Genomic DNA, 10,031 nt, shown 5'->3' with positions numbered 1-10,031 from the left:
AAGAAAAATTCATCAATCCAATTCATAATCTCAGAGACCTGTGCTTCTTCAGATGGAGTTAACCCTGCCTTTCTGATTCTTTTCCTAGTTAGCATCGAAAGCTGTCATAGAGAACTAGAAGACCATGCTTGTTTCTTCAGCCCAGCAAAGGGGAAGCATGGTCCAGGTAACAGGGCCGTTTCCCTTCCTTTTCAGTGCCTTGCCATGGACTCCTCCAAAGCGTTAGATAATAGAACAGGGTATGTCTTACCTTTGAGTGGTTGTGTGATACACTATGTTCTCATCATTTAGAAAATAGATTTTCCTTTACATCATGATCATTTCTTTGTTCTGATGAGTCACGTGTTCCACAATCCTTGGAGTCTTCTGGCTTCTTTAAATAAAGAAAAGGCAAAAACACCTTTTCTAGGAGGATACTCTCCCTTGCCCCGTGCTGACTTTAACTTGCATCAATCCCTCTGCCTCAGCTTCCTGACCATCTTGCCTAGCTTTCTTTTTCTTTTTCTTTTCTCCCCTTTAGGGCACTCTGTGTTTTGGAAGCAAAATATATTGAAAGCACCTTCCATGGCAGAGAATGAACTTTTCCCTACCTTGTCGTATACACTTTTGTATTCCTTAACAACTACTTGCTAAGGATTCCATAAAGTATTTTGTTCTTTTTTTTTTTTTGACTGTCCTAAATTCTTTACTGGGTATTAACTTTACAAATATTATGTGTATTGGTGGTAATGGTGGTGTTGGAGAGTACATTCCCTAGGACCACCAACAGTGTGATAGAACTCGTGGCCCTTTTCAAAGGCATAGATGTCAAGACTAGCAGACACCAGTCCACACAAATCTCTGTGCTTGTGGATTGGTTGGGTGACCCACTGGGTTCCAGGATTTCTTCTGATAGTTTATGGAATGGATCAATGAGGATAACCTCAAAAAAAAATTGTCTGTGAGATCGTCACCAACCCAGTAAAAAATTAGTGCTCTCAAAGTCCCCCAGGGTTCAGCTCTTTCCTCAGCAGCACACCAAAGGCTTTGGGCAAACTTTTGTTGGTTGATGCCATGATAGCCGGGCCTACTGTAAGTTGAACCTTTAAGAACCAGGCATTTGTGGTCATATGACAGACATGAATTCTGTCTATGACATAACTTTGCTTGGCCTTGTATCTCAGCATTCATGTTTTATCAGACCGGTGGTTCAGGGAGCTCCAGGCTGTGTCTAGAACTGGTAATATTGGCAGCAGTGGACCCTCAGAAAAAAAGTATATCAAGTCAGACTGTTTCTTCTTCCAAATTTCCTGGATGTATTTATATGCTTTCATCTTGGCTCACCTGATGACTGCCACCAGAGTAAAGGAAGAAACCTTTCTCCATATTTTGTAATTTTTATTTTGGAAAAATGTCATCCATTATTTACTTCCTAAATAGAATATTTATGTTCGAAGTACTGCATATATTCAGAACACCTGTTTATGCATTGGGCATCACTAAAAACTGTCTCCTAGTTGGAATGGGTTTACTATTTTGTTCTTTATTCATTTTTGAATGAGAGTCTATGTTGTTTGGAAAAAAATTTCCTCTAAAGAAGAAAAGTTAATGATTTTCTTAAGAAGCATTTGATATATTTTTTCATCATTTAAAATTTTTTTAACATGCCAACCACAGTTTCCCCTGCCTCTTTTACTCCCGCTTGTCTACCCCCACTTCCCCCTCTATCCAAATAGCTCCCCCATCATTCTCCCTCTCTGTCTTGCCCATAATTTCACCATCCTTATCCCTCATGTTCCCATTCCTCCATCCCTTCTCTTTTACTCTCCCCTCGGTTTACCCAGGGCATCTCAGATACCTCATTTTCCCAGGAAGACAGATCCATGTGTTCCTCTTTCGGTCCTCCTTGTTACCTAGCTTGTCTGGGGCTGAGGATTGTAGCCCGGTTATATCCTTTGCTTTACAGCTAATATTCACTTATGGGTGAGTACATGCCCTGTTTGTCTTTTTGTGTCTGGGTTACCTCATTCAGGATGATTTATTTTTCTACTTATATCCATTTCCCTGCAAATTTCATGTCATTTTTTCCTGTTGAGCAATAATCCAATGTGTAGATATACCACATTTTCTTTATTCATTTTTTTGATTGAGGGGTATCTAGGTTGTTTCCAGGTTCTGGTTATTACAAATAGTTCTGATATGAACATAGCTGAGCAAGTATCCTTAGGATATGATTGGGCATTCTTTGGGTATATGCCCAAGAGTGGTATAATCCCATTAAAAAGGGGGTACAGATTTAAACAGGATTCTCAACAGAAGAATCTCAAATGATCAAGATACACTTAAAGAAGTGTTCAACATCCTTAGCAATCAAGAAAATGCAAATCAAACTGACTCTGAAATACTATCTTACGCCTGTCAGAATGGCCAAGATTAAAAACGCTAATGGCAGTCTACGTTGGAGAGGATGTGAAGTAAGGTGAACACTTCTCCACTGCTGGTGGGAGTGCCAGCTTATTTAGATTTTATTCAAAAAAATTGGAAATCAGTCGACCTCAAGACCCAGCAGCTGATATATTTTAAACTCAAATTTTTATATTCTTTGTGACTCTCTCCTTGTTCAATACATTTTTTTCCTATTGCTGTTAAAGAAACTAAGCCTCCAGACCTCTCAGAGTAGAATCATGACATTAATAAGCTTGACATTAATAAACCAATCTGTATACTTATTTAACTATGATGGAAACTATTTGCTAATATCAAAAACTGAAATGATTGAGGTCAATTATTCTTACATGGTTAACTCCTATGACCCTGTCTAACTTATCTAATTTTTTAAAACTCAGTTCTTTTCAATGTTAAGTTCCTTCTGTTCTCAACTCTTTAAGACAGGATTTTTCTGCATAACAGTCCTACCTATCCTGAAACTTGCTTTGTAGACCAGGCTGGCCTCGAACTCACCAAGATCCTCCTCCTTTGCCTCCCGACTGCTGGGACTAATGGCAATTGCTACCACAGCCCAGCTCTCCACTCTCTCTGTTCATAAATTAGCATCTATGTTTTGAAGCACCTGTGTGTTTCTAGCCTCTCATTTGTCGAACATCTGCTTTAAAGAGTTATCTATATTTACTTTCAAATTTGTCTTTATTACATCATGCCTACCACAGGGCATGAGCTCCTCCTATATTTTCTCAAAAATATTTTTCTCTCTACTTCTTTGGATGTTTCAGTATCTCTATTTGCCTCATTTCTCTCCTTTGCATTTATCACATACATAATTCCTACCTCTTCTTAATTCTGATTTACCTCCATTAACAGATTTCATCCTCCACACAACTAAGAACTTGGGGAAGTGTGGCTCCTGTTTTATCTCTGTCCTTGCTTAGTGCCAGACACTTGTACTAAACTTGTGTTTAGACTTTATGATTGAATGGACATAGGAGTTTTCTGACACTTTAGAATAAGTACATTTCAATATCCTCTCAAATGATGGGATATATAAAGATCTTTTCCTTGATGGGCTCTTTAGTATAACTATTTAATGGATGTCTCCATTAGTAAGACTCAGAAGAGCTAAACCAGAGAGATTTCATTCAGTCTCCCATGTGAATTACATATTACTATGTCATGAAAAACTCTCTTGTCATTAATATAATTATGGGTTTTTACAAGAACCTCACAAAATGACTTGTACCCAATGGGTACTTATTAAATACTTGAGCAGTGACTGACTACAGTAATTGAATCCACTTGAAATTAATTATTTTTATCTCGATCATTTATTCTCCAGTTTGACAGCAAGGCAAGGCTGTTGTAATTTGTTTTTGGTTGTTATATACAAGTGTAGTGCCCCCTGGAGATCCCACATATATGTTAATTGATGATAAAGTGGATAGTGCTCTTTCTGGCATCTGTTACAGATTTTCAAAGAAATCTCCCTAGTATATTATCATAGAATTTATTAAATCTAGAAACATTTCCAAAACATATGTTTATAGTTTTGTATTTTGAACTGTTCCAAGAATGAATTCTCCTCTCTGGTGTTCCAGCCTCCTGCATATCTCCCCTTCTAGCTATCCTATATGTAGGCTGAATTACGGTTCCTATTTTCCTTCTGGAACACTAACGTTGACTTCCTATTGAATTACAAATGAAGTCCAATTATCAACATATATGTGAAAAGACAAACCTTTTAGCCACCATATAGTTTCTGTTCGATATTGCACAAAGTATTTTGTGAAATACATGGGTAGCATGGGATGGCAATAGGTAATAATAAAACACCTAGAATATAGGTGCGTTTAAAAGTACCTAGTTAACATGGAATTAGCTTGATGAATTCAAGATTTTTCATTGACCTTAAAATTGTATATGTGAATGCTTGAAATGTAGATTATTTTGACCATAGAACTTTATATTTTATGAAGAAGCACCTGTATGTTAGAACTCCTTTGCAGGATATTTGAAACATGCTAACTACAACTTTGCTCTCAGATTATTATCAACCATTAGAAGGTTCTTATCTTAACTAGATGTCCCCAGTCCCTGACACTTTTTTTTATACCTTTTTTAGTATTTGTAAGAGTACACAGAATGTACCTCTGTTTAAAATATCCCGGCGACAATATTCATTTACCTCGCTATTCTTCTTTAATATATCAGTATGTAAACATGGAATCCATCCCTGCACTCTCAGTAAACATAGCAATGACTCATAGCAGAGATTTTCCACATAATATTAATATAATCATTTTAGGTGTCCCTTATTTCCTCTTCTACCTCCATAAAAATGGAAATAGAGAATGTGATTTATTCATTATCACATTCGTAATGCCAAATATTCTACCTAGGAGGCAAAAGGTATTTTATAATTATTTTTGCTCTAAACTGAAGATGTCGCAAATTTGGAAAGGTAAACTTAAAAAACTATTTACAAATTACATTTTACATATACATCTATATTATGCAAGCTAAGAGGAAACATGTATCTGTGAAAATAAAGAAAAATAAAACAAATAAAATCATTCTTAAAAAGTAATGCTTTTATCCTATGTGTAACAGATATGCTGTACCCCAATAGTCTATTCATTATTTCATTCTTTCTCTGTTGCATTCTTCGAGATTTTCTTGCAAGGGTTTTGCATTTACATCGTTTTCACCTTTCTCTCTCCCACCTCCAATTCCCTCTGTCTTCCACCTGATTTCTGTAGTCCGCCTCGGCGGGTAAGTTAGTCTAGGGGTTGTAACCCGCCTGGCTGGTCAGTTATTCCAGGGTCCCCGAGAGGCGCTATCTGAAAGACATGGGCGGGAGACAGGAAGGGGGCCAATCAGATTTGTCAAAGCCTCCGTTTATTAGCGTCGTGGTTGCAGCTTCTATAGCCCCTGGATGAGGAATTTGGGGGGCAGGGGCATGGGCAGGAAGGAATCTTGCAGCGATGGTTCCAGCCGGTTGCGAGGTCGTCGTCCTGGAGGTTATGATTGGTCCAGGAAGTCGCAAGTTGACACACCTAGTTCTCTAGATAGTTGGAATGTGGGGTGGGTTCTGCTAACAGATAGCTCTCAAGATAGTTGGGTGTGAAATAGACTCTGCCAATAAAACAGCTCTAAATACTTTTTGGGTGTGGGGCTCTCTGCAAACTCCCCAGGGCAATGGTCCCTGCAATAATTTTGGGGGAAAATGGCTCCTGACAGATTTCCTCTCAAATTCATAACATCTTCTTCAATTATTGTTGCACACACATATGTATATATAAAAGCAGTCTGTTGAGTCCATTTGTTGTTGCTCATATGTATCTGTGTTTCTGGACAACTGCTTGGGATAGGCTAAACTATTTGGGGGTAATTCCCTGTAGATTGGCTTTCTAGCTCTTAGCAGCAATTAATTATTTACAGCTCTTCATCTAAGATAAGACCACATGAGATTTCCCACATGTCAACGGGGTGTTCTGTAGGTATTGTTTAAGCAACCATATTTTTGAGATTTCCTGAGTGTGACTTTCCTGTCATATACAGAGACACTCACTATCTCACAGCAGACATGTGGGTCCTCTGGCTCTTACAGTCTTTCTGCCTTCTCTTTTGTGATTTTCCCCTGAGCCTTGTGTGTAGGGGTTGTATTGTAGTTGTGTAAATGTATCAATTGGGGTTATACACATCATGTTGAGTTGTTCTCTGCATTTGACCACATATGAAATATTACAATGGTCTCTATGAAAAATGGATTCTTTGATGAGGGGTGAAAGCTACACTTATTTATACAGATAAGGATACATAATTCAGTAAAATATAATTAGAAATTGTACTGACTCAAAAAAGTAGGTTCTTCTTTAGTGTCTGTGACTTTAACAGCCTTGTATGCATTTGGATAGATGTACAGGACAAGCCACAAATCTCCCTCCCAATTGAGTGGGTCTGAAGTTCAATTAGACATTTGGGCTACCCTAAAAAATATAAACTCTACTATTTCACACTTGGCTGTTTCTTGACATGCTGGCCATTGTTGTGGTTCATAGGATTTACATCTGTATTAGACTATTGATTGTTTTTATCTTTTGGCAGTTTGAATAGCATCTATTACTACTATAAGAACTAGTTCTCAGGGAGTTGGCTTCTGGGTCATTTCTAGCTTAGTTCTTCTAAATATTGTGGCTAAAGTGTGTGTTTCTGTAGGTATAGGGCCTTATCTTTCTTTTAAAGCATACATTACAGGTATTAAAAAAAAACAATAATTATTGAAAATGTTTTGAATGTTTTAGAATATCCACACGGACTGCTACTCCCAATAAGCTAAAAGGGTATTTAGTATTCTGCAAAAAAGAAATGTTGTCTTCACAGATCTCCCAGAAGGGTGTCTGTGGCCAGACTTCCTAGACACCACTGTGAAAACTGCTAATATGGAAAAATATGGAAATAGTAATATGCAGAAAAAGAAAATGAAATGTGAGAACAGCAAATACAAAGGAAATACAGATGGCAACCCACCCATTAAGAATGTATAATTATGGGTTTTCACAGATTTAATATCAGAAACTTGAACTATATCAGAGTATGACAGAATTACAGAGTTACCCAGAACTTCATAACTGGGGGGGGGGGGGGGTTCTTGACCGGCGAGGAAGAAACACCCACCACACACGAGGATTCTTCTCAGATCACGCTTTACTGGAGTGCATTTGGTTGAGGGAGAGCTTTATGCGAAGGGGGACAGGAAACGAGAGACGAGAAAGAGAGAGAGAGAGATGAGAGAGCTAGACGCTAGAGGGAGACATGAGAGAGATGCTAGAGAGAGAGAGAGACGGAGGCGAGAGAGAGAGGGGGGGGCACAATGGCGGCTGCTTATATATGGAATTGGCACATGGGTCATCCTGTGATTGGCTGCCATCATCAGCTGACACCAGACTGCATCGAGATAGGCCCAGGGACCCTTATCCACAGCGCATGCGGGAAGCTGGGGACAGGCAGCTCTCAAAGGCATAGCCAAATATGGAGTTGTTTATAACCAGCAAGACAGGATGTGGTGTCATCTTGCAATGGCGATCCTGTCCGGCTCCCTGTACATAACAACTAGAAGAGACGAGAATCTTGAATAAAAAGAAGTTAAATAATTAATAATGCATTGTTTAACAATATAATTATTAAACCTGCACTTTCAGGTTCACAGATATATGCAGATGAAAACAAGGCCCACATTGTATAGAAGCAGGGAAATGCCTGAAAAAACATTTTGCCTTTGTATTTCAAGCTGACATGAAATCAACAATATGCAACTATAGCTGACTGACACACAAAAATATAAATAGTGATGGTAATAGTAAGAGAATCTCAGCAAATTTAGTATATACACCAAACCAAAATTATGACCAAATTTATGACTTTATGATGGTATAAGATGATGCATATTCAGGAAACAATATTTAGAATTCTGAATTTTGAATCTGTTCTACCTAACATATAGAGCATGTTTCACAGTTTTTTGATATGGCGAACTATAGCAGAGATATGATATTTCCAGTTGTACACAAAATCATAAAAGAAAATACCGATAAGCTGGAGCCCACAATGTAGTGAGTAGTTAGTATTGCAAAACAGACTTTGTGTAGGTTGACTTCAGAGAATGTTAAGAGTTATCACTATCTCCGGACGGTGGTCGAACACATGCCTTTAATTACAGCACTTGGGAGGCAGAGGAAGGCAGATTTCTGCGAGTTTGAGGCTATTCTGGTCTACAAAGCAAGTTCCAGGACAGACAGGATTGTTGCACAGAGAAACCCTGTCTTGAAATAAAAGAGTTATGAACAGTTTTGTAGCAGATTAGACTAACTCATAATATTGATATCCTGTAGTCTGTAGTTTAGGGGCATACAAAACACCTTTGACTTATGATAATTGTAGCTTATGATAGACTTATCAGAACATACCACATTGTAAGTTGAAGAACACCTATGTAAAATTTTAAATTTATGGGTCACAGTTTTGGATCACAATTCTTTAAAGTTAAGTGCCAAGTGATATAGAGAAAGACAAATTATTCTATGCATTTAGAATTTTGCAAGTAGACTTCTCAGTAGGTATGAAAATGATGTTTGCATGATATTTGTGAAATTAACGCTTTAAATAATAATGTCAAGTGGTTTAATCAGACAACTCAAGAATCTAGATGAGGTTGAAGGTGAGGTAGCTCATAGAAATGAGAAAATACTGGATGAAATTAAGAAGTTAGGGACAAGGACGATGGCTAAAATGCCTTGCCTGCTGCGCTTTCAGAGAATCAGAGACCAGTTCGTAGTATCTATATTGGCTAACCCTAAAACACCTGTACCCTAGGCTCAGAGCATCAAACACTTTCTGCTGATCTCCATGTATACGATAAATATAGTCACAAACATACCCACAGACTTGCACGTACTCTTACACATGAATAAATAATAAATAAATCCTGTTTTAGAAAGAAGGCTGGAGTTAAAGGATAGATTGCTTGCTTAGCATTTATGAGTTTCTGGACTAATCATTTTGGCAGAAAATACAAAAAAAACAGATATGAGCAGAATCTGTTGGTTTTTTCTTCTTAAATAATAAGATAAAACTCTGGCAAGGCTGCAAATAGGACATTAAAAAGAGACAGTTTTTATTATGAATGAAAAGGTTGAACGTTGTATACAATTTTATGCATAAATATTATTGAAAGAAAAACTAAATTATCGAAAGTTATAAATTACACAATTGATAACTGTGATCAAAACAAAAGCTAAATGGATAAAATAATAAAAATAGAATTAATAGGTGAATGCTTTTCATGAATTTTCTGCCAAGCTCAAATACTGTTATGGGTTAGGCTTTAGAAAAATTTGCATTGTTATATTTTTCTCTCATATGAATCTTGTTTTCAAGATTAGCAAGGAAAAGACAACTTTAGAAGTCAATTTAATCTTCATAAATTAGTAAAATAAACACAATTATCACATAATTTAATTTAACAAATCCCTAAATAACATGTTAAATCCAACATTTGTTGACACGTTCACACAGTTTTATACAAACATGAGTACGCCTTCATTATTATCGTTACCATAGTACAGATCATGTTCTACGAATACATGAGTAAGCTGGGATGAATGGAGTATCAATGTAATTAACCATATTAAAAGACTTAGAAGAAAATAGTCATTTCAATGGGCACAGAAGCAAGACTTCAAAAAATCCTATAATTACTCCTTGCAAAAGCTATTAATAGGAAAGAATTATGAAAGGAACACTTTTAGTATGACAAAAGGTCACAGTGGCTAAAATGTAGAAAAGTTATGCATTGTGGTGAATAAAACCTTAGAAGCACTCCTGTTGAACTCTGGAACACAAGAGGATAGATTTTGTGATGATATATCCAAAAAAAAAAAAAGGGGGGGAAGAGTAAATAACTTAAAAAAATGAATAATATTTTGATAAGTTCATCTGCAAAGAAATTCCAATATCACTAATGAGCAAAGCTATAGAAATTATAAGAACACTCAGAAAAATGACCAGATTCATTCAGATTTTCTATTTGTATATTACCACTC

General features: G+C 36.9%; 1 pseudogene; it reads right to left on the bottom strand.

Annotated features, from left to right (window-relative positions):
* Nucleotides 1–710: 710 nt before the first annotated feature.
* LOC113457161 lies at nucleotides 711–1,313 on the bottom strand (annotated as a pseudogene).
* Nucleotides 1,314–10,031: the final 8,718 nt, after the last annotated feature.

Source organism: Microtus ochrogaster, chromosome 19, assembly GCF_000317375.1.
Source record: "Microtus ochrogaster isolate Prairie Vole_2 chromosome 19, MicOch1.0, whole genome shotgun sequence".
Lineage (NCBI taxonomy): Eukaryota > Metazoa > Chordata > Mammalia > Rodentia > Cricetidae > Microtus > Microtus ochrogaster.
The sequence above is the reverse complement of the archived record's forward strand: the minus strand, read 5'-3'. Positions and strand labels throughout refer to the sequence as shown.